Source organism: Orcinus orca, chromosome 6 (genome assembly GCF_937001465.1).
Source record: "Orcinus orca chromosome 6, mOrcOrc1.1, whole genome shotgun sequence".
Lineage (NCBI taxonomy): Eukaryota > Metazoa > Chordata > Mammalia > Artiodactyla > Delphinidae > Orcinus > Orcinus orca.
The window spans coordinates 36354639-36380513 of record NC_064564.1 but is presented as its reverse complement, the minus strand read 5'-3'; the positions used below and the strand labels follow the sequence as shown (position 1 = coordinate 36380513).

The 25875-nt window shown below is 38.8% G+C and overlaps 1 long non-coding RNA gene across 1 annotated transcript; it reads left to right on the top strand.

The window, feature by feature from the left end:
- Positions 1 to 2149: 2149 nt before the first annotated feature.
- LOC117197851 (uncharacterized) lies at positions 2150 to 19743 on the top strand. Its single transcript, XR_004478755.2, has 3 exons — positions 2150 to 2286; positions 18345 to 18415; positions 19267 to 19743. It is a non-coding gene; the product is annotated as an uncharacterized LOC117197851 (long non-coding RNA).
- Positions 19744 to 25875: the final 6132 nt, after the last annotated feature.

Here is a 25875-nt window from a genome sequence, read left to right as displayed (position 1 = left end):
GTCTTGTTCAGTCTCCTGTTACTCCTTCCTTCTCTGCACCCCTGGTGTCTAGCACAATCCTCGGTGCATCCCTGTTCAAGAAGTATTTATTGAATGACAGACACTTAGTATTTTATGTTAAGTTCCCGCAGAAGCAGACCCTAAACCAAGTATTCTTAAATGAGTCATTTACTTGGGCAGTGATCCCCAGAAGCACTGGTGGGTGTAGGGAAGAAAGAGGGAAGATTGGGGAGCTGCCAGTTCAGTGTGGGCTAGAGAATTATTTACCCCTGAAGGCAGTTGTTGCTCATTCCTGCTGGTACTCTTTATAGGACACAGAATTGTTCCATCTGGATTATGTGTCCAGATGTCACTGGGTGTGGGCGGCCCCCTGGACCTGTAAATTCCCTGACACAGAGCAGAGCGTGTTCATGGGGTGGAACAGTCCCTCTGCAGGGTCCTCAGTGGCTACAGTGAGAAACTAAGCCATAGACCTGTGAGTGCCAATGGGTTATGGGTGGGGCACCAAGGCATCCAGGATCCCTCAGTGGTAAAATGAAGGTTACGTAGCCACAGGTCCTAAAATCTAGGTACCTATAAGTATTGACCAAGAGACAGAGAAGAAAAGGGACAAGTTTACAGGCATTTCCTTGAGGGGAGCAGCCAGCTGACACGTGGGGTAGGTAGCTGATGTCCTCATGGGTCTCCCACATTTCCCCACTCTGTGCCTGGCTCCCACAGCTGGGAACAGCTGGGCTGCATCTCCGGCTAAGCTGTCCGAAAAACCATGGCATGGTCTGGGAGGCGGGCAGGGGTCCTCCCAGTTGTCCTACTCTCACATGAGCCCTCCCTACCTCCAAGCAGCACTATTCCTCCGAGCGTGTGCTTTCATCTTTTCCCCTTCATGCAACCGGAGGCCACTTCTCCCCTTTGCTGAGCCTGTTGGTGACCAATTCCTCCCTTGGAAACATCTGTGAGTCCTGGCCCTAAGCTAGCTCAGCCTTTTCTTATTTTGCTCTGAGTTCTCTTGCTGCACAGAGGTGGGGGGCCTCTGGGAGCCACTGGCCACACGGGCCTGGTGAAGTGGAGCAGGGTAAATGTAACCAAGGCTAACAGGAATCAAGATCATGTGGACCCCAGCCCCACCCCCAACCCAGTTTAGGAAACCCAAGTCAGAAAAGCATATGAGGATGCAGTGGGAATGGATAAAAAGTGGAAACTGTGACTCTGGAGTTTGGCTTGAATGCAAACGTCATCATTTTCCTCAACACACATGGGCATCTCAGCAAAGTTCCCTGTTCCAGACATTCTTGAATTGGCCAATTTATATTTTATATTTTTGGACATTCTTCTGGAGTAATCTGTCAATTGACATAGACCAGATTCCCTTTCTTTTTTCTATTAGCAAAATTCTACAGAAATGTTTCCCAAACCCATCAGTTCCCTCGAGCTTTCTAGAAATCACAAGCAGGCGGCCCCATGTGTCAGCCGACTGCAGTGTTCCTAACAGTCCACTGGCCCCATGCTTTGAGTAGTCCCCCAGGACGGAGCTTTCCTCACGCTCTGGCCACAAGCCTAGGCTGAGAGGGCCAGGTACAATTGTGGAGTTGACAAGGGTGTTTTTTTAATAGAGCACATTGATTCTGGGTTATGTTTTAAATACAGTAATGTGCTTAAAGGAAAGAAGAGAAGAACAAACACAAAGGGTACTGCAGATTGGAAACTGGAGTGATGTGGCGAGAACACTGGCCTGGAAGATCATCCCCAAACGTTAATAAATAACATTGTGACCTTGAACAAGTCCCTCAACATTGCTGACTTCAGTTTCCTCCTCATTTCCAAAACTGGGCAACACTTTAGCTCTAAAATTCTTAAGGACACATAAAATATCAAAATACACAGACATGGATAACCTCATACTCTATGGATATGGAAAACATTGCCTTATGTGATAAACAGATACTTGTTAGTGGACTGAAAACTAAGTAGTCCAGGTGAGGATTCTGAGCAGGGAAGGCGAGACACTGGACCATGATGTCATCTCTCAAATTTAATGGTTGTATATTTTTATAATGTGTTTTATGAAGTGTATTAGCAAGATCTTGAAGCACAAAGTGCTGCTCCTTTGAATCAACATTTAAAGATTTTTCTCTCCACTCTTTCAGGTGTCAGGATGAAAACTTCAATTTATCACAAGCCTCTTGTATGCGTGTCAGTATTACGAATTCACATACCAACCCATTCTTGGGTCCTTCTAGCGATGAAGGAGCTGCAGAGGTTAAAGACCTTGCCAAGGTCACGCAGCTAGTAAGTAGAAGGGCTGGGATCTGAAACCAGCACCTGTTTCTGTCCACTCATCACCAGCACAATTCTGGTGATGCCATGAGATGCTCTGAGAACAATGCCTTGACTCTCAAAGTTCACTTGGCTTCTCTCCAATGTACTTGACCTTATGAAAACGACTTTTGGAAACCCTCACCTATCTTTGTCTTCAGAAAAATTCTAGGGGACCAGGCTGTGTGATCTATGGGTGAGCTCAGCATAGTATCCCCAACAAGAAGGAAGGCTCTAGGCTGTTGGTGTGCTGGGACAGCTGTTAGAAATAACACGGGCCAGCTTGCCTGAACAACTGCGATCACATCTTCTGCAAAGGGGTCATTTTCTCAGAGGTCTTTCAATCTAGGCTTTAAGCTTCATCAAATCTCATAAACTGGTACATTGATTTGCCTTCTGTCTTTTGCATTTGGTTTTCCAATATTCTAAGAACAGGTTTTGCAATGTCACCTGATCTGTAGAGTTTCTCACTGAATGCAAGTTTTCATGGTTTCACCTGAAGCTAGAAACAGGATTAAACTCTGAAATGACCATTAGACACCAAATTCTATTCTCATCTCCTCCTGAGACAAGGGAAGGGTGATACAGTTTGCCCAGTCTCAAGTCTGTCCCACACGGCCAGCCTGAAACTGGGTCCTGAGTCAGTCTTCTTGTTTTAATTTGTTTATTTGTGATGGGGACTTGCTGCTTCTAGGAGGGTCTCATTAAAAAAAAAAAAATCTCAGAAGACATCAAAAAGTTCTGACAAAACATCTTGATGATTTAAGTGTAAATATGTCAGAGACATATGGTTTCTATTATTCCTGAAATAACACATGGGTTTAAAAATCAAGGGAAAAGTGTTTGGTAAAACACATTTCAGGACTTGGCTAAACGTTTTTCAAAGGCCAGTTCTGAAGCCTGAAGGGGAAAACACCCAGAGGGGGGCAAGTCCAAGTGCTCCACTCCTATCTGGTTTGTTTCTTTTCTTGACCAAGGATGACAGTTGTGCTGCCACCAGAGCACTGATTTATCTGCCACCACGAGGAATTTATCTGGCGAGTGACGTTTTAGTGAGCAAGTCTAGGTCCTGATCCTATCCCCATTGTTTACTATCAATACCAGTTTTAGTCAAGTTAATGCATCTGAAAAATGCGAAAATTATATATATCATAGGATTGTTGTGAGCATTTGCACTAATACATGTCAACTACCTGGCACGTAGTAGACGTTTAATAAGAGGCAGCATTTAAAACGATCATTATTCTATATATCTGTGGGTCTATTTCTTTTTTGTTATATTCACTAGTTTGCTATATTTAAAAAATCCCACATATGAGCGATATCATACAGTATTTACCTTTCTCTGTCTGACTTATTTCACTTAGCATCATATACTCCAACTAGGGGTTACCAGTGGGAGGGAGGGGCAAAATAGGGGTGGGGAAGTGGGAGGTGCAAACTACTGGGGGCTAGGTAGGCTCAAGGATGTACAACACGGGGAATACAGCCAGTACTTTGTAGTAACTGTAAATGGAAAGTAACCTCTAAAAATTGTAATAAAATTTAAAAATGTTAAAAATAAAAAACTAATTCACATAAAATAGTGTATACAGTAGAGTGATACAGCTTAAAAAAATAATAATAGTGAAACACATGCCCATGTACCCACAACCAGCTTAATAAAAAGAGCAATAATAATACTTTGAAAAAAAGATAAAATGATCATTATTCATTTGAAAAGTGGTTATGGGAGGATGGGTGATGGAACCTCAAAATTGATTTGAGGGTGTGAAGAATCTGTGAGATCACATGAGATCCTTTACCCACCTCCCCAACCAGAGACACAGCTGGTAGAGGAATAGAGTAACAGTATCAACAACTGCAACACAAGAAGAAACAAGAGTGAGCCCCAAACTGGGAGGCCAGGATGAAGTCAGTCTCCACTGACCAACTCATCAGGGCATGTGCACCTCAAGGCATATTTTTACATGGTTTCTAATTTAGGATATTCATTTTTAACTGATATTTGGATAATGTTTTTTAATTAATTAATTTTAACAACTTTATTGAGCTATGATTGACTTACAAAAAACTGGAGTATTTGAAATGTATAATTTGGTAAGGTTTATATTGTGAAACCATCACCAAAATCAACATAGTGAACATATTCATCACTCCTAAAAGTTTTCTTGTGCCCCTTTGTAATTCCCTCCACCTCTCCCCTTCACCCCATGTCCCCAGGCAACCACTGAAGTGTTTTCTGTCACTGTAGATAAGTTTGCATTTTCTAAAATTTTATGTGAGTGGAATCATAAAATATTTGCGCTTTTTAATCTGGCTTCTTTCAGTCAGCATTATATTTTGAGATTCATTTTGTCATTGTGTGTATCAGTAGCTCACTTCCTTTTATTGTTGAACAGTATTCCATTATATAAACATATGGCATTTGTTTATCCACTTTGATGACCATTGGGATTGTTCCTAGTTTTTTGTTTTGTTTTGTTTTTATTATTACAGATAAAGCTGGAATGAACATATGTGTGTAAATCTTTGTGTTTTCTTTGCTCATGGTAAATACCTAGGAGTGGAATGACTGGATATTTTGTTAGGTGTATATTTAAAGTTTCAAGAAACTGACAAACTATTTTCTAAAGTGGTCGTACCATTTTGCATTCCCAGCCTCACTGTATTAGTTAGTGTTCTTGCTGCTACCCATCCTAACCAACACTTGAAATGGTCAGTCTTTTTAATTTTAGACATTTAAATAGATATATTATGGTATCTCACTGTGATTTTAATTTACATTTCCGTAGTGACTAATGGTGTTGGCCATCTTTTTGTGCGCTTACTTACAATTCCTATGTCTTCTTTGGTGAAGTATGTGCTCAAACCTTTCACTTATTTTTAAAAACTTAGGTTTTTATTATTGTTTTTGGTGTTTTTAAAAATATTCTGTGTAAAATTCCTTTACCAGATGTATGATTTGCAAGTGTTTCCTTCCAATCTGTGGCTTGTTTCATTCTCTTTATAAATGTCTTTCAAAGAGCAGAAGTTCTTCATTTTGATCAATCTCAATATATCAAATTTTTCTTTTATAGATTGTCCTTTCAGTGTTGTATCTAAGTAATTTTTACCTAACTCAATGTCACAAAGATTTTCTCCTGTTTTTCTTTCTAGAATTTTTATAGTTTTAAGTTTTACATTTAGGTCCATGATCTACTTTAAGTTAATCTTTTGCATATGGTGTGAGATTCGGTACAAGGCTCCTTTTTTTGTTGTTGTTGTTTTTCTTGCATGTGGCTATCTAATTGTTCCACCATCACGTGTTAAAAAGACTATCCTTTCTCCACTGAATTGCCTTTGTACCTGTGTCAAGATCAGTCGATCATATATGTTTGGGTATATTTCTGGACTCTCCATTTTGTTCCATTAGTATATTTGTCTATTTTAAAACCAATACCACATTTGTCTTGATTACTGTGACCTTATAATAAGTCTTGAAGTCAGGCAGTGTGAATACTCCAATATTTTTCTTTTCTTCCAAAATTGTTTTGGTTCTTTGAGGTCCCTTGCATCTCCATATGAATTTTAGACTCAGACTGTCAATTTCTATAAAAAGCCTGCTAGGATATTCATTGGGATCAATTTGGGGAGAACTAACATTTTAAAAGTATTGAGTCTTCTCACCCATGAACAAGGTGTATCTCTCCATTTGCTTAGGGCTTCTTTAATTTCTCTCAGCAATATTTTGTGGTTTTCAGTCTACAGGTTTTTCATTTCTTTTGTCAGACTTATCTCATATTTTTTGTTATTATAAATGATATTTAAAAATTTTTAATTCCAACTGTTCATTGTTAGTATTTAGAAATACAATTGATTTTTATATATTAATCTTATATAATCTTGGTAAACTTACCCATTAATTTTAGCAACTTTTTGTAGATTCTATAAAATTTTCTATATAGACTTTATGTTATGTGTGCATAAAGACAGTTTCACTTCTTCCTTTCCAGTGTGGGCATCTTTTTCCACTTTCTTACCTTGTTGCATTGGCTAGAACCTTTATGACAATGTCAAATAGAAATAGCAACAGTGGACATCTTTACCTTGTTCCTGGCCTTAGGGGGAAAGCATAGGATCTTTTACCATTAAGTATGATGTCAGATGTAGGTCTCTGTAGATCTCTTTAGTCAGATTAAAAATGTTTCTTTATATTCCTAGTTTGTTGTGAGCTTTTATCAGATTTTGATGATGGATTTTGTCAAATTCTTTCTCTGCATTGATTGAGATGATTGTATGGTGCATTGATTGATTTTCTAATGTTAAACCATTCTTGCACTCTTATTCCTGTCATGATGTATTATCCTTTTTTATATATTGTTGGGTTCAGTTTGTTAAAATTTAAGAATATTTGCATCTATATTCATGAGGGACATTGACCTATAGTTTTTATTTCCTTGTAATGTATTTGTTTGGCTTGGGTATCTTTCTGATTTTGACGTCATAGAATGAGTTGTGAAGTGTTCCCTTCTCTTCAATTTGTCTTAAATTGATATTCTTTCCTTTTTAAATGTTTGATAGAATTTGCTAGAAAGTAACTTTGTTTGTTGAAATGTTTTAACTAAAAATTCAATTTTTAAAATAGACATATGGTCTTCAACTTGTCTATTTCATCTGGAATAAACTTTGATAGTTGTGTCTTTCAATAAATTTGTCCATTTCACATAAGTTCTTGAATTTATTAGCATAAACCTGTTCAAAGTATTCCATTACTATTATTTTAGTATCTGTAGAATTTATAGTGCTGCCACCTCCCTCATTCTTGATGTTGGTAATTTGTGTCTTTTCTCATTTTTTTCCTGACCAGGTTGGCTGGAGATTTATCAATTTTTAAAATCTTTTCAAAGAACCAGGTTTCAATTTTATTGATTTTCTTGATTATTTCACTGTTTTCTATTTCATTGATTTGGACTTTGTCTTTCATTATTTCTTTTCTTCTGCTTATTTTGAGTTAATATACTCTTTTTTCTCTAGAGAGTTAAGGTGGAAATCAGGCCATTTATTTGAGAACTTTCCTTTTTTTCTAATAAATGCATTTGAGTGCCATACATTCCCCTCTATGTGTGTACTGCTTTAGCAGTGTCCTTCAAATTTGATATGCTGTGTTTTCATTTCATTCGGTTAAAATATTTTCTAACTTCCCTTTTAATTTTATCTTTGACCCATGAGTTATTTACAAGTTTGGATTAAAATGTATAGGCAAGTGGAAGGAGAGGGAATAGAATTGCAGAAAAAGAAATATTCTTTATTGAGTCCTTTTTGGGCTTAAAACATGGGCTAAGTGCTTTTACAACATTGACTCTATCACTGCAAAAACTCCATTTCTAAGATATGGAAAACTGGTGGCAAAGAAATTTATTAATGAGCTCAGGTTACACAAGAAGTGACAGATTTGGAATTAGACCCTTTGTCTGCCAGTCTCCAAGCTCACACTATCTGTCTTCTTCCCACATTTGGGGTGAAAGGTAGCAAATCAGAATAATGGGAGAGTATGCAAATCAAGGATTCTTGCCTTCCTAGAGTGAGCTTTGATATTGATTGCTAAGTAAAGCATTGTGACACCTAGACTCTGGCCTTTTTACAGATTCACAAACCTTAAAGCTGATGGAAATGATAATTAATTTAGAGTTCATGTGAGTCACTGTGGTTGACTACAGCATGAAAAGCAAAATTCTACCTCTCATCCACTGACTTATAGAGAACTGGTAGAGAATAATGATCTACATCTGGAGAGCCACTTTGTGTGATGGTGGTGACCATGGGACTGAGGAACAGAGGTTGGAAGACAGATGGTGTTTCTTTTCATTAAGGCTCTGTTATTTCTATCATCTTTTTTACTGAAAAGCTGATCAAATCTTTCCAGTCCCTTTCTTTTTTGGCATTACTGATGTAGATATTCCTGGTTAGAGATAAATGTTATATCAATGTGGGGTGAAATGAAAATGCTATACTGAATTAAATCAGACAGAATAGAGGTGTGGAGGAGTTTATCAAGGAAAAATAACACATCTGGGGCTCAGGTATCCCTCAAGGAGAAAAGAGAACCTCTGCAATGAAAAGAACAAAGGAAGAGAGACACTCATTGAATAACATATAGCAAAGAGTCTATCAAAGAACCTCAAAAAACTGGGAACTACCTACAACGTGCTTTCTTTGCCCAACTTGGAGAATTTCCATGTTGATGGTGTGTCAGTGCCCCTCATATCAGCACCCTGTGACCTGCTTTGTTTGCTGTTTGCTTGTTGTGTTTGCCCTTGAGGACACAGTTCCAATTAGGAAGGGGAGACTGCATACTACCCAGCCTAGCCCTGTAAATATTTGTATAGTGTTTATGACAGATGTTTTCCTGTTATGAAGGAATCTGACCTTCATTAAAAATCTGGAACTTTTTAATGTGATGCCAAAACATCAGAAACAACATCAGGGATTGTTGGTGATTTATACATATTTAAAGATGCAAATTCTTATTTGAACAAACTAGTAATTATCACAACTATTATTATTTGGTGGGAAAGTGGTCATAGGGTACAATATAACCACAGTTCCTTTTTCTTTGCTCTAATCACCATCTTATTTCACCCAGCATTCTGCAAGATGGGTCATTTAATGCTCTCACTTCATAAACCAAATATGTGACTTTTCCTTACATCCCTTGAAGTGTTCTTCCTGATGTTTGGAACATCAATTAAGCCATATACAAATAACCCTCAATATCTAGCTTATGTTATTTCTCATAACCATTTTTCATCAAGATGGTATAAATGTATAACACAGGAAAAACCGCATAAAGGTATAAAGAAAAATACAATACAATGAAAAGGTTAAGTCACTTTAATTTCCCAGAGGTGCAGTAACTTCTTTTAAGCTGAGGCATATACACTTAGACTCACCCACTTAGCTGATACTTTGCCTCCTTATAATTGTTGGGATTTGGAGCCACCATGACTTGTGTTTGCCAGAAAAAAGATACAGGATGTTCTTCAGGGTTTCTGGAACGCAGAAGATATAAACTGTAGAAACCATGTGCACGGGGTCACAATAGAATTCATGTATGTTGTAGACCCAGGAAAAGAGAGTCAGAGTGGTGTGACCAAGAACCCACCCAGGTGCATTCATTACCCATATTTTACCACTGGTCAGTTGTGGAGCTTAGGGTCTCAGTTCTGTACCTGAGGTTATCAGCATTCTGAGAAGGGACCCCATTCATAGTGGGACTTAAAAGAACAATATGCATGCAAATGTTATAATATCAGAATGCCAATTCATTACTTTACATTTTTAAAGTATGGCTTGTAACTAGAAACACTCAAAGTCCTAATGCCCAATGTAGTCTTTGGTTGATAATCGGGGCGAAAATAGGGAATATCAGGATTGAATACAGAATAACACTATGTCCCCATCATCTCTCTGCAGAGTTGGTTTAGAAATCTGTAGTTCAGGCTTCCCCTTATATTTGTATGATACCTGGACTAGCATTGTTGAATTTTGCCCTAGGGCTTCCCATTTTCTGTTTCCCCAGAAGACAGGGCCGTTTTTGATAGCTGTGCTCTTCAGAACATGAATGTTTCATTCAGGTTACAGTTAAATCTTGCCTGGCTTGGGAGTCATTCACTCAACGGACTGTGAACATCCTTGTTGTGATCCACTGTGGGTGGATGGGAGTTTTTAATCTCAGCAGATGATATTATTTCCTCACTTCCAATTTCTTGGAAATTGGGGACTCAGTAAAACCTGCAACACTTGCAAAGAAAGCAACATAACCTGTTTGCAGAGATACTTTGTATTCTTTGACTGAACATACCTGCATGTCACTTTTTCAGTAAAATTAACAGTTGACTAATGTTCATTGTTAATAAAAGTTCTGAAGAGTCCTGCAAGGGACAGGCATGTGTCTAAAAGAAACTGTCACACATCTGCTTCAAGGGGCCATGGACTATGTTCACAGCAGCAGAGTTTGTTACAACAAAAATTGGAAACAACTTAAATATCTACCAAAAGAAGAATGGATAAAGCAGATGTCATATATTCAAAGAAAACCAACGATTAAAAATGTTAATTAGCACTCATGTATTAATATAGATACATCTAGAAAATTAATGAGGAAGAAAAGTAAGTCACAGAAAGCCATGTACAGTATGAGACCATTCCTGCATTTTTAAAACTCTCAGAACAATGCCGTAATTAGATTATGGAAGCATACATGTGTTGTTTTTAAAAAAAATGTTTAAGTATACCCAACAATTTCTCCAGATTGTGGCTTCTTCTGGGAAACTAGGGAACGGAATAGGACTGGGGTGGGTTAAGAAGGGCAATTAAACTCTATCTGCAAAGTTTCATTTCTTCAAAAAATCTGGTGAAATATAGAAAATATGAATAGTTACATAAATCTAGATGGCAAGTACATAGGTTATTATTATACTCAATCTTCTATTTCTCTGTTTTTAAATATTCCATAATAAAATTTTAAAAAGAAAAAGGAATTTATATGGCATGGAAAAACTGATCACAGAAAAATAGGTATTGCTTGATACGATTTATGAAAAACGTGAATATAGATATGTATATTCATATGTAAGTGTATATCTAAAGTTGTAAATGCACAGAATAAGGTAGGAGTGATGAATCACCAAGTTGTTACTTGTAGTTACCTACTGGCAAGAGAGAAATGGGTGAAGACTGTGGGTAAAGGGGTACTTTCACTTTTTTTGAACTCTATATACATCTCTAATTTTATAAAATGTATATGAAGCATGTGTTGACATACTACATCATAATTTAAAAATGAAAATGCAAATCCACCTTCCTTCTAAGAAAACAAAGAACAACAACAACAGCAATTCATACATCTTCCAAGGTTGTCAGACTCTCTCTAGGGAATTCCAGGAACTTATTTATTATTTATTTAGTTATTTATGGAATTTTATTGTTTTTTTATACAGCACTTTCTTATTAGTTATCTATTTTATACATATTAGTGTATGTACGTTAAATGCAATCTCCCAATTCATCCCATCACCACCACCCCCCCTTTCCCCCCTTGATGTCCATATGCTTGTTCTCTACATCTGTGTCTCTATTTCTGCCTGGCAAACTGGTTCATCTGTGCCATTTTTCTAGATTCCACATATATGTGTTAATAAACGATATTTGTTTTTCTCTTTCTGACATACTTCAATCTGTATGACGGTCTCTAGATCCATCCACGTCTCTACAAATGACCCAGTTTCATTCCTTTTATGGCTGAGTAATATTCCATTGTATATATGTACCACATCATCTTTATCCATTTGTCTGTCGATGGGCATCTAGGTTACTTCCATGACCTGGATATTGTAAATAGTGCTGCAACGAACATTGGGGTGCATGTGTCTTTTTGAATTATGGTTTTCTCTGGGTATATGCCCAGTAGTGGGATTGCTGGGTCATATGATAATTCTATTTTTAGTTTTTTAAGGAACCTCCATATTGTTCTCCATAGTGGTGTATCAATTTACATTCCCACCAACAGTGCAAGAGGGCTCCCTTACTCCACACCCTCTCCAGCATTTGTTATTTGTAGATTTTCTGATGATACCCATTCTAACTGGTGTGAGGTGATACCTCATTGTAGTTTTGATTTGCATTTCGCTAATAATTAGTGATGTTGAGCAGCTTTTCATGTGCTTCTTGGCCATCTGTATGTCTTCTTTGGAGAAATGTCTATTTAGGTCTTCTGCCCATTTTTGGATTGGGTTGTTTGTTTCTTTAATATTGAGGTGAGCCATTTATATATTTTGGAGATTAATCCTTTGTCCATTGATTTGTTTGTAAATATTTTCTCCCATTCTGAGGGTTGTCTTTTTGTCTTGTTTGTAGTTTCCTTTGCCTTGGAAAAGCTTTTAAGTTTTATTAGGTCCCATTTGTTTATTTTTGTTTTTATTTCCATTACTCTAGGAGGTGGATCAAAAAAGATCTTGCTGTGATTTATGTCAAAGAGTGTTCTTCCTATGTCTTCCTCTAAGAGTTTTATAGTGTTTGGTCACACAGTTAGGTCTCTAATCCATTTTGAGGTTATTTTTGTGTATGGTGCTAGGGAGTGTTCTAATTTCATTCTTTTACATGTAGCTGTCCAGTTTTCCCAGCACCACTTATTGAAGAGACTGTCTTTTCTCCATTGTATATCCTAGCTTCCTTTTTCATAGATTAGTTGACCATAGGTGTATGGGTTTATCTCTGGGCTTTCTATCCTGTTCCATTTGTCTGTATTTCTGTTTTTGTGCCACCACCATATTGTCTTGATTACTGTAGCTTTGCAGTATAGTCTGAAGTCAGGGAGTCTGATTCCTCCAGCTCCATTTTTTCCCCTCAAGACTGTTTTTGCTATTTGGGGTCTTTTTTGTCTCCATACAAATATTAAGATTTTTGTTCTAGTTCTATAAAAAATACCTTTGGTGATTTGATAGGGATTTCATTGAATCTGTAGATAGCTTTGGGTAGTATAGTCATTTTCACAATATTGATTCTTCCAATCCAAGAACATGGTATATCTCTCCATCTGTTTGTATCATCTTTAATTTCTTTCATCAATGTCTTATAGATGTCTGCATACAGGTCTTTTGTCTCCCTAAGTAGGTTTATTCCTAGGTATTTTTTTCTTTTTGTTGCAATGGTAGATGGGAGTGTTTCCTTTTTCTCTTTCAGATTTTTCATCATTCGTGTATAAGAATGCAAAAGATTTCTGTGTATTAATTTTGCATCCTTCAACATTACCAAGTTCATTGATTAGCTCTAGTAGTTTTCTGATGGCATCTTTAGGATTCTCTATGTATAGTATCATGTCATCTGCAAACAGTGACAGTTTTACTTCTTCTTTTCCAATTTGTATTCCTTTTATTTCTTTTTCTTCTCTGATTGCTGTGGCTAGGACTTCCAAAACTTTGGTGAATAATAGTGGTGAGAGTGGGCAACCTTCTCTTATTCCTAATCTTAGTGGAAATGGTTTCAGTTTTTCACCATTGAGAACGATGTCACCTGTGGGTTTGTAATATATGGCCTTTAATATGTTTAGGTAAGTTCCCTCTATGCCTAGTTTCTGGAGGATTTTTATCATAAATCGGTGTTGAATTTTGTCAAAAGATTTTTCTGTATCTGTCGAGACGATCATATGGTTTTTATCCTTCAGTTTGTTAATATGGTGTATCACATTGATTGATTTGCATATATTGAAGAATCCTTGCATCCTTGTGATAAAGCCCACTTGATCATAGTGTATGATCCTTTTAATGTGTTGTTGGATTCTGTTTGCTAGTATTTTGTTGAGGATTTTTCTGTCAATATTCATCAGTGATATTGGTCTGTAATTTTCCTTTTTGGAATATCTTTGTCTGCTTTTGGTATCAGGGTTATGGCTGTCTCATAGAATGAGTTTGGGAGTGTTACTTCTTCTGCAATTTTTTGGAAGAGTTTGAGAAGGATGGGTGTTAGCTCTTCCCTAAATGTTTGACAGAATTCACCTATAAAGCCATCTGGGCCTGGACTTTTGTTTGTTGGAAGATTTTTAATCACAGTCTCAATTTCATTACTTCTAATTGGTCTGTTCATATTTTCTATTTCTTCCTGGTTCAATCTTGGAAGGTTATACTTTTCTAAGAATTTGTCCATTTCTTTTGGTGGTCCATTTTATTGGCATAGGGTTGCTTGTAGTAGTCTCTTAGGATGCTCTGTATTTCTGCAGTGTCTGTTGTAACTTGTCTTTTTCATTTCTAATTTTATTGATTTTAGTCCTCTCCCTGTTTTTCTTGATGAGTCTAGCTAGTGGTTTATCAATTTTGTTTATCTTCTCAAAGAATCAGCTTTAGTTTTATTGATATTTGCTAGTGTTTTCTTTGTTTCTATTTCATTTATTTCTGCTCTGATCTTTATGATTTCTTTCCTTCTGCTAACTTTGTGTTTTGTTTGTTCTTCTTTCTCGAGTTACTTTAGGTGTAAGTTTAGATTATTTATTTGACATATTTCTTGTTTCTTGAGGTAAGCTTGTATTGCTATAAACTTCCCTCTTAGAACTGCTTTTGCTACATCCCATAGGTTTTGGATTGTTGTGTTTTCATTGTTATTTGTCTGTAGGTATTTTTTAATTTCCTCTTTGATTTCTTCAGTGATCTCTTGGTTATTTAGTAACGTATTGTTTAGCCTCCATGCGTTTGTGTTTTTTACGTTTTTTTCCCTGTAATTGATTTCTAATCTCATAGCATTGTGGTCAGAAAGGGCGCTTGATATGATTCCAGTTTTCTTAAATTTGCTGAAGATTGATTTGTGACCCAAGATGTGATCTATCCTGGAGAATGTTCCATGTGCACTTGAGAAGAAAGTGTAATCTGCTGTTTTTGGATGGAATGTCCTATAAATATCAATTAAATCTATCTGGCCTATTGTGTCATTTAAAGATTGTATTTCCTTTTCAATTTTCTGTTTGGATGATCTGTCCATTGGTGTAAGTGAGGTATTAGAGTCCCCCACTATTATTGTGTTACTGTCGATTTCCTCTTTTATAGCTGTTAGCAGTTGCCTTATGTATTGATGCGCTCCTATGTTGAGTGCATATATATTTATAATTGTTATATCTTCTTCTTAGATTGATCCGCTGATCATTATGTAGTGTCCTTCCTTGTCTCTTGTAACATTCTTTATTTTAAAGTCTATTTTTTCTGATATAAGTATTGCTACTCCAGCTTTGTTTTGATTTCCATTTGTATGGAATATCTTTTTCCATCCCCTCACTTTCAATCTGTATGTGTCCCTAGGTCTGAAGTGGGTCTCTTGTAGACAGCATATATATGGGTCTTGTTTTTGTATACATTCAGTAAGGCTGTGCCTTTTCATTGGAGCATTTAATCCATTCACGTTTAAGGTAAAAACTATCAATAAGTATGTTCCTATTACCATTTTCTTGTTTTGGGTTTGTTTTTGTAGGTCTGTTTCTTCTCTTGTGTTTCCCAGTTAGAGATGTTCTTTTATCATTTGTTGTAGAGCTGGTTTGGTGGTGTTGAATTCTCTTAACTTTTGCTTGTCTGCAAAGCTTTTGATTTCTCCATCGAATCTGAATGAGATCCTTGAGGGTGGAGTAATCTTAGTTGTAGGTTCTTCCCTTTCATCACTTTAAATATATAGTGCCACTGTCTTCTGGTTTTTAGAGTTCCTCCTGAGAAATCAGCTCTTAACCTTATGGGAGTTCCGTTGTATGTTACTTGTCATTTTTCCCTTGTTGCTTTTAATAATTTTTCTTTGTCTTTAATTTTTGTCAATTTGATTACTATGTGTCTCGGTGTGTTTCTCTTTGGGTTTATCCTGCCTAGGACTCTCTGTGTTTCTTGGGCTTGGGTGGCTATCTCCTTTCCCATGTTAGGGAAGTTTTCAACTATAATCTCTTCAAATATTTTCTTGAGTCCTTTTTCTCTCTCTTCTCCTTCTGAGACCCATATAAATCAAATGTTGGTGCATTTAAGTTTGTTCCAGCGGTCTCTTAGGCTGTTTTCCTTTCTTTTTATTCTGCTTTCTTTATTCTATTCCACTGCTGTGGATTCCACCATTCTCTCTTCCAGGTCACTTATCCATTCTTCTGCCTCAGTTATTCTGCTACTGATTCCTTCTAGTGTATTTTTCATTTCAGTTATTGAATTGTTCACCTCTGTTTTTTTGTTCTTTAATCCTTCTAGGTCATTGTTAGACATTTCTTGCATCTTCTCAATCTTTGCCTCCATTCTTTTTCTGAGGTCCTGGATCATCTTCACTATTTTTATTCTGAATTCTTTTTCTGGAAGGTTGCCTATCTCCACTTCATGTAGTTGTTTTTCTGGAGTTTTATCTTGTTTCTTCATCTGGTACATAATCCTCTGCCTTTTCATTTTACCTATCTTTCTGTGAATGTGGTTTTCATTCCACAGACTGTAGGATTGTAGTTCTTCCTGCTTCTGCTGTCTGTCCTCTGGTGGATGAGGCTGTCTAAGAGGCTTGTGGAAGCTTCCTGATGGGAGGGACTGGTGGTGGATAGTGCTGGGTGTTTCTCTGTTGGGCAGAGCTCAGTAAAACTTTAAACTACTTGTCTGCTGATTGGTGGGGCTGAGTTCCCTCCCTGTTGGTTGTTTGGCCTGAGGCAACCCAGCACTGGATACTACAAGCTCTTTGTTGGGGCTAATGGCAGAGTCCAGGAGGGATCACACAAAGGAGTACTTCCCAGAACCTCTGCTACCAGTGTGCTTGTCCCTGCTGTGAGCCACAGCTGCCCCCTGCCTCTGCAGGAGACACTCCAACACTAGCAGGTAGTTCTGGTTCAGTCTCCTATGGAGTCACTGCTCCTTCCCCCTGGGTCCTGATGTGCACACTATTTTGTGTGTGCCCTGCAAGAGTGGAGTCTCTGTTTTCCCTAGTCCTGTCAAAGTCCTGCCATCAAATCCTGCTAGCCTTCAAAGTGTGATTCACTGGGAATTCCTCCTCCTTTTTCTGGACCCCCAGGTTGGGAAGCCTGATGTGGGGCTCAGAACCTTCACTCCAGTGGGTGGACTTCTGTGGTATAATTGTTCTCCAGTTTGTGAGTCACTCCCCCAGCAGTTATGGAATTTGATTTTATTGTGATTGTGCCCCTCCTACAATCTCATTGCGACTTCTCCTTTGTATTTGGATGTGGGGTATCTTTTTTGGTGAGTTTTGGTGCCTTCCTGTTGATGATTGTTCAGCAGTTAGTTGTGATTCTGGTGCTCTCGCAAGAGGGAGTGAGCACATGTCCTTCTACTCTGCCATCTTGAACCAATTTAAATTCCAGGAATTTAAATCAAACCAATTCTTCCCAGATCATGGAGATCTGCATTTTTCACTCCCAAGACCCCCAAATAAAGACCAAGGTAACATTGTCCCAATGGCTATTCCTAGGGATGGGGGAAGGTTGAAAAGACTGTTGATCCAATCAGGGACAAACTAACAAGGGCACAGGGAAAGACTGGAGGAGACTCTAGTTCAGTGTCAAGTAGTGTCTCCGAAGCCATCTGAAGGCCCTGGGCCCCTATGACTGAGTACAGTGTTCTAATATAATTCCTGAGAGAGTGCAGGACTATATTCTTGCAACATGGGATGTCCTCTCACTTCAATTGCTTCCTTAATTCCCTAATCTCTTGGCTTGATTATTGTACCTACCTATCTGGTGAGACCCCAATCTCTGTTCCTGGGCTCCTGGCCCGCATGGCAGAGGGATGGCGGATGACATGAAGCTCCACAGCTGCGGGCCATACTGTCTCCAAACTAGACTCAGTCTGGCTCCTAGCACTGCTCAGGATGTCACCATATTACTAATGTTGTAGTGCTTTCACACCTCTGTAGTGGTTATTTTAAACTTTCTGTACACCCTTCAAGTCTTACCCCAGCTGTCTCTCCTCTGACCTGTGTCTTCAACATTTCCCTCTCTGCTTTCAGCAGCACTGAAACACACTCATATCTCTCATCTTTGACTAAGAGATCCTCCTTTAACCTCATTCACCTCCACCTGGAACTTTTTCTTCATCTTCACAAGACTTTCTGAACCACACTGGGTTCTCTCCCCCAGGTTACCTGGTCCTGCTTTGTCTTAATGCTGCACCTCAGTCCTGCTGCTTGTACTAGTCAGAAACCATGGGTATCCCTTTCCTCACTGATTCTTCTCACCCTGCCCCTCTTCAAGCCCCTTTGTCCTTTCAAAGCAAATCCATCTTTCATTGTGCTTTGCCATCTTTGAAGCTTCAGGGTAGGCCCTAAATTTATTACTGATGTTTATGGCAGTGCCCAGAGGCAGTTCGGTCACCTATACTGAGAGCTGGGGGTGGTTTCCTCACTAGCTACCTCAGAAACAAGCTCATCTGGAAAAAGGTGATAATTTTCTACTAAAGACTAATAGCCTGGTTTCATAAAAAGAAAGCTGAATTCTGCCTTTGAACATGACTTTGACTATCTTTCTTGTGAAATAATAATCTTGGCATTTTTGTTCGCAGGAACTTTGAGTCGCTCCAGAGCCCAAGCCCCTGATCCTCAAATGTCGATCCTGATGGAAGGCTTTTCTGAGGTAACAATGCATCTTGTTTGCCACAGCATAATAACCCTTCTCTGAATGTGCCCTGTAGTCTAACTCATTGTTTACAGGTCTAGCTTCTCTGTCAGATTGCAAGAGGGACCATCTCTTCACGCCATTGTCTTGCTATGCTTTGGAAATGGTTTCATACCTTGGGACAACGGGGGAGGGGCTTACTCTGGATTGTGCCATAATTAGGGTTTGTGACTGGACAAATCTGGATTCAGATCCCATCTCCATTACTGACTCATTATATAATTTTGGCAAGGAACTAATTTCCCTGAGTCTCAGCTTTCTAATTAAGAGAGAAATAATTTCTACTTTAGAGGTTGGTGTTAAGAGTATTTTGTCCATAGTAAATGCCAGAAAAATAATAGCTATTATTTAGTATGTCTATTATGATTAGTCGGTACACAATAGGGTTAGGGACAGTGTATAACTTTGTGATACCGTCTTTAGTTTCCTTTAGGAGGAAAATGGTTGTATCTTCTGAGGTTTCAGTTGGGGTATCCCACAACTGCCCTATAGTGTGAGATCCTGTCATACATCAACTTAATCTGTGTTATCTGATCATGTACTGAAGCCTTAGCATAACCAATCTCTATACCTTCCAACTGCAAATGACTCTTTGGAAGGAAAAAAATGTGTCCTGGCCGACAATTCTATGGCCATGTAACAGGAGACCTTGGTTCAGCTCCAGTGGTAGGTGGGGGGAGGTTGGCTTGGGATGTTGGATGTTTAAAGGATCCCAGGATGAACAGAAATATCATCTGGAGAACAAATTTTCTGTCCTCCCACTGATTTGCTTGCCTTTCTTTTTCTTTTATTTTTTGTTTTTGGTGCAGGAGAGAGAATAAAAGGAATAAAGGAGAAAAGACCAAAAAAATGTGGATTCTCTTTGAAGGTCCCCAGAAGCAAATCCCCTAATTTCTGGGTTGGGATGGGATCACATTCCACTCATCAGTGGGCCATTGGTGCTTGCTGGATAACAGCTGCTCAAGCGGGTAGGGTGAGGGTGAGGGGCAGGGGCAGGTGCTGTAAAAAGAAAACAATATTCTGCTGTTGTAGCCTGGCCCCTGCCTCTACAGTTGGGAGAAATGCTAGGAAATTGGCTCCCAGGCTGTTCAATTTTACAGAATAAGAAAATTTTTAAATAAAAAGAAAACAAAAACAAACCCTGAGAACTACAGAAGTCTGGAACGTTTTCGAGTTTAAAAACCTTAAAGTTTAAAAATTAAACGTTTAAAAAAACTGCTATCAACTCTCACCACTGTTTGACAAAAGAAAGAACAATTTTAACACCAAAAATGAAGTAAAAATATATCCTTGGAATAAAAGAAAGTCCTTTGCAGAAAATGTAGTTTCAACCTTGTAGTTCTTTTTTTCCCTCTTTCTCCATCCATCCATCCATCCAACCTTATAGTTATTTAGTTATTGTATGTCTCCCTAAATATTTATATGATACTATGCTGATTTTCCCTATTTCTCTGTGGATCTTTCATTATGAGCTAGGTCCAGTCCTCAGAAAAGGAGTTTAGAACCCTGCCTTGGAGGTTATTTACTACAAGATTTAGTTTAAAGATGAATATTCTGAAACACAGAAATTAAGTGACTAGACCCTTATGGTTGTACAGCTAGTGGCAGAGCAGAGTTGGGGCCAGTCATCAGATTCCTGGTCTTAAAACCAAATGCTACTGCCTGTCTCATCATTATGTCATCAGCAAAAGGCACAGTCAGCATTCAGGTGTCTATTGCAATGGGGTTCTTATCCATTGGTCACCACCCAGAAACTCAGGGTGGTCGCTTCAGACACTGTCTTCTGTTATAGCCCCAGTCCTGTCTTCACTGATCATAGTCCTTTTCCTGCTTGACCTCCCCCGACACTGGCTCTGTGGGTTAAGTGTGCCCCCACATTGCCAGTGCCCAGTCCCAAGATGGGGGAGGCAGGCACTGCTTGCTGCTCCCTTTCCTCCATCCCTTGGAGATACCAAGTCTTCCTAATTCCATCTCTGAAATGACTCTTCTATCTTGTCATTCCTCCCTTGCCCCAAAGATCTCATTCAGTCCTTCATCATTTCCTCTTCAGAATTGTTGCAGCAGTCTCCTCATCGGTCCTCCTAGCTGCAGATGCTCTTTTTCTATTTATTCTCTGAAACAAAATATCAAAAACAAATAGCAACAAGAAAATAATAACAGCAACAGTAAACTGTAATGACTCCAGTTGCTTCCACTAGTAAATTCTCTCCCTGCTCTCATCTCTGAGCACCATGTCTGAGCTTCACCCAGTTACTGGCCATTCCAGGCCATGTGCTTCTGAGCCTTTGGTCATGCCATTCCTTTGACCTGGAATGCCCTTCCTCTCATTCTCTGTTTTAAAAGCTCCCACCCTCCCTTAATGCTCACTTCAAATGTCACTCCTAATGCCACTTCATTTCTCCCTTCTCCAGCAGAATTAGTTTCTCTCTCCTCTATGTCCCTATAACTCTTAGCCCACCTCTATCCTTGAGTGAATATCAGGGGATGTCATGGATGGTTGTGTATTCCTCCTCCACAATAAATTGTGAGCTCATTGAAGCAATGTTTGGGGCCTTCTCCATCACTGTATCCCTCCCAGCATCTAGTTCTGCACCTGGCTCCAAGTGAGCATTTGACTAAAATGTGTTGAATGAGTGAATGAGAGGTCTAACCACATCTCTTTTAGGAAGTACAGAAGCAGAACTGGGAGGATCTATAGGCTGGATTCAATGTCTGGATATTTAAGAATTGAGTGGGAAGAGATTTGAAGTGAGAAACTTGGTTAGGTATTGGGGGGAATGTTCCCAGGCTAGAGCTTTCTTTCTGGCGGTTAAAATATGGAAAATTTTCACTCTGGGAATGAAGCAACTTCTTGTCAATGGGGCCAAAATATTCACACAGATTTATTAGAGGTTGAAAGACTCTGAGACAATCCACCTTAATCCTACACCTGTCTGTAGGATTTGTATTAAATTAAAATTTTAATAATGAACTAGATTTTGATATCAAAAGACTTTGATTTTATTTTCAAACAAATGTTAAAGAATAACTAAGAGTGAGACATTTTGATGCCATCTAACTGAGGTGACCATGCACACTGTGGAGAGATCCAGGGGACTTTGTACAGTTTCGGGAGGCAAGGTGGGAAAGTGGGTCTGTCTACCTCTGTAAATTATTCTTTTGTAATCTGACATCTTGAGCAGCTTTCGATATAATGTTCTTAAAAATAAAGCCAAACACTCCAATGGAAAGTAGTAGAAGACCTGAGCTCTAGTATCTGATATCTAAGTGTGGTTGGGTCACTTAAATTCCATTAGCTTCAATACCCTCTGTAAAATGGGAATAATGACACAGCACATCCCTCACAGGATTATTCTGATAACGTAATAAGATAACATATGAAACATAACTAGCTAGAACCTGCAACATAGTGGGTCCTCAATAAATATTATGTTAATTCCTTTTTAAAGTAGATAAGACAACTTGGATAAAAGTTACAGGGAAACATCTGAAGGTCATAAGCAACCTTGGGTTGAGTTAAACAGCAATGTTGGCAGAAAGGACATGCAACTCTCCAGGCCTGGTCTGTAAAATCCTCCCTCATAAGATGTACTTCTCTTCCCCATCTGCCAGCCAGATAGAAAGGATCCAACAGAGGGGTCAGAGGCTGTAGAAGATGGCAAAGATGTGGACAGCCTCGGTCCCTGAGTCACTTTGTGGAAGGCAGCCTGCTGAACCGTTATGAGCATGAGAAACAAATTTCTATCTTTTAAGCCACTGAGACGTGGGTTGATTGGTTACAGCAGCTAGCCTACCCTGACCAAGGGAGTCCTGAAAATATCACTGCTCTGATGCTCTGCACTTATCAGACTCTTAACAGAATATTTATTTCCTGTTTTGATATTTGTGATCCAAAAAGGCAAGAAGAAGCTGGAGAAAGATGAGAGAAAATTAGTCACATATTAGAAAAAATGATGGCAAACTTGTCCTTACAGAGATTTAATTTAGAAAAAGGGCTGAGGGCAACTTTATTTTTTCAGCTTTAGAATACTGTACTTATTGTGTTGTGTCTTTATTTAAATTTTGTGATAAAGCTATCAAAGCTTTATCTCTTTTTCTTTAAATTTTTTAATATGAAGTATAGTTGAAGTATAATATTATATAAGTTACAGGTGTACAATACATTCACAATTTTTAAAGGTTATACTCCGTATATAGTTATTATAAAGTATTGGCTATATTCCCTATGTTGTACAAGAGGGCAACTTTATTATACAAGTCCCTTCCCATTCCAGTGTATGTAGACTTATATCTGGGCACCTGTTCTGAGTCTGTGTCAGTGGTTCTCAACTCTGGCTGCACATTAGAATCACCTGGAAGCTTTTAAAACTGTATCCCCAGACCAATTCAGCTGTAATCATAGTTCTAGAAGTGCATATGCATTTGAGAACTATTGATTTATGTAAATCACAGGCTACTTTTTATGACTTAGATGTTCAGAGTCATAATATCAAATAGACATTGGCCTGGAGAACCAGACACACTAGAAAACTCCTTGGCAGAAGTGGATTGTAGAAAGGGTTTGGATTTGGGAGCCAAACGAACCTGGTTTGAAACCAGGTTTGCTTGGTTGATCACTAGCTGATGGCCTTGAGGGAGTTACTTCAATGCTTTTGACCCTCTGTTTCCTCAGCTATAAAATGGGAATTCGACAGTATAACCTACAGTGTTGTGAGGAGAAAAATGAGCTAAAGTCTGTACAGCTGGAAATAGAGTAGATACTCAACAAATGGTAGTTATTATCATACCCAGTGTTTATAAACAAAGAATGTCAAATTTACAAGCACCACATTAAAACTGCTGAAGAAAGATATCCTGAAAAGATTCTAGACAATAAGCAACGGTAAATTGTGATTAACTGGACAGTGTGTTCATCATGATTATTTTAGGATATATAAAGTACTGTTGATGTTATCTTTACAGAGTGTCTTATCTTTATTGCTTTAGTTTAATGGATATAAAAATATTTATAAGGATCACTAGTGACACTGGTCTGCAAACCCTGTTTTTCCACACACTCCTGACTTATTCAATTTGAGGACTAAATACTGCACTTTTTTTGCCTAAAGAAATAGTTTTTAAGATGAGGGTTAACCTAATCAGTCAGCTCTTGTAAAGCAGGTCTTTGAAATATATAGTGATAGACCCTGATGAAGATTGGGAAGAGAAGCGAGACCCTGACCCTGTGTTCCAGAAGCTTACAGCCTCCGGGGACTGGTGTTGTTGATGTTGATGCCCTGGTTGCCCTTTTGCTTAGCTTTATGTCATTACAAAAAACAGCAGCCAAGGATGCAATTCAGTATGATCAGTGCCCAAAGAGAGGTGCAGAACATAGGCATGGCAGATGTCAGAGAAAGAGGTGTTCGTTTCCGTTTTGATGATTGGAGAGATTTCCCAAAGGAAATAGCCCAGGGTACACATGGATCAGGGGATTAGGAAGATTCCACTCTTGGAAAAGGAGTCGGTGAAGGAATGGCCCATGCATGTCTGGAGGACAGCAGTAGAATCAGTTTGCCAGCAGTCTAGGGAGGGTTAACATTGGGGACACAGTAGGAGATGAGGCTGGTCAGGCCATGCAGGCCAGCTTGTCGAGGGTACTGAATTCCAGACTTCTCCTTTGCTACATGCCACATCTTCACAGTCCATGCAAGGTCCTATCTTGCTTCATTTCTTCCTTTTTATCCCCATTCCATACTCCCATTCTGCCCCCTCACTCCAACCGTATACAATACATACATCTAAAATGTATTTTTACAAAACAGGACTGGTGATTTTGTAGCAGTTACTTTAATCTCTGAACATGGTATGGTATGTCTCATTCTGATTCATATTTTTTTCGCTCAGTGATACCATCTTATGACCCATCAGTATTGCTACAGGCCCATCACAAATATCGCTTCCAAATGCTGGGTAGTATCCTATGCTGTGCACCCACCACACTTTACCACCCACTGCCCCAGTGATGGAGGCCTAACTTGGCTCTGCTTACTTGTCACAACCTTCTTACATGACCTGTGTGAGAATTTCTTTGAGATACATACTCAGGAAATTAATGGCTGGGTCATGAGTATGCAACTACTTCATTTAAGTCAATTGTGCTAGACTGCTTTCCAGGATGGCTGCACCAGCCCACTCAGCCTTCAGCAGAACATGGCACTCCTATACTCTCACATCTCCACTAACACTTGGTGACATCCAGCCTTCTAATCGTTGCCAACCTTACAGTTGTTAAGTGATAAAATAGTGTTGTTTTATTTTGCCTTCACCGATCACTAATGAGTTTGGACATCTTCATATGCTTAATAGCCCTCTGGATTTCCTCTTTTGTAAACTATCTATTCATATCCTTTCTCTGTTGTTTTTCAGGTTGCTGTCTTTTTCCAAAAACCAGTTCTTTGCATAATATAGGCTAGATCCTTGCTACTCAAAGTATGGTCTCTGGTCCAGCAACATCAGCATTATGTATTAGATATGCAGAATCTCAGGTCCCACCCCAGACCTGCCACATCACAACCTGCATTTTGACAGGATCCCCATGAGGATATGTACATTGAAGCTTGAGAAACATTGGTCTATATCTGTGCCGTCCAATATGGTAGCCACCTGCCTATTTAATTTCATTAATTAAAATTAAATTTAAAAATAGTAATTTAAAAATTTAATTAATCTAAGTGTGCAGTTCTTCATTCACCCTAGCCACATTTGGCTAGTGGCTACTGCATTGGGCAGTGCCGATACAGAACATTGCCATCACTGTAGAAAGTTCTGTTGAACAGCACTGGTAATTTTTTTTTAAATCCCTTGCCAGATTTTTACACTGGAAATCGTTTGTTCAGTTTTTATTTTTTCCTCTCTAAGTTGTGGTGAGAAGCCTGAGGAGTGGGGGAGAAAATTAATGACAGTGGGGTTTGGTGTTTGTATGGAGGGCTCATGGGTTGGAGGGAAACAGCACTAGGTGTGAGGGTCCCTGGATGAGGAGTGTTTGCTCTATCCACCTTTATCAGGAGAGTGAAATTCTGGGATGGATGACTGAATGAAGCTGTGGAATCCCTACTTATAGGCAGAGTCAATGACAAAGGGGACAGCAGGATGATGGGGGAAGAGTATATTTTGAGCATGTCCTATGAGCTTGACTCTGTGCTAGGCAATCTACTCACCTGGTTCTTCTTTTCACAGCTCTATGGGGTCACCAGCTATCCCCATCCCACCTATGAGACCACTGAGGCTCACTGAGACCTTAAAACTGTGGCTGGCTCCAAGTGCTATTCCTTTCCCACTGAACTATTAATTCTAGATATTTTGGAGATCATCTGATGACATGGAAGTGGACCTGATGATCACTCTAACTCCTTTCCATGTGCCTACCTGAACATGCTCAG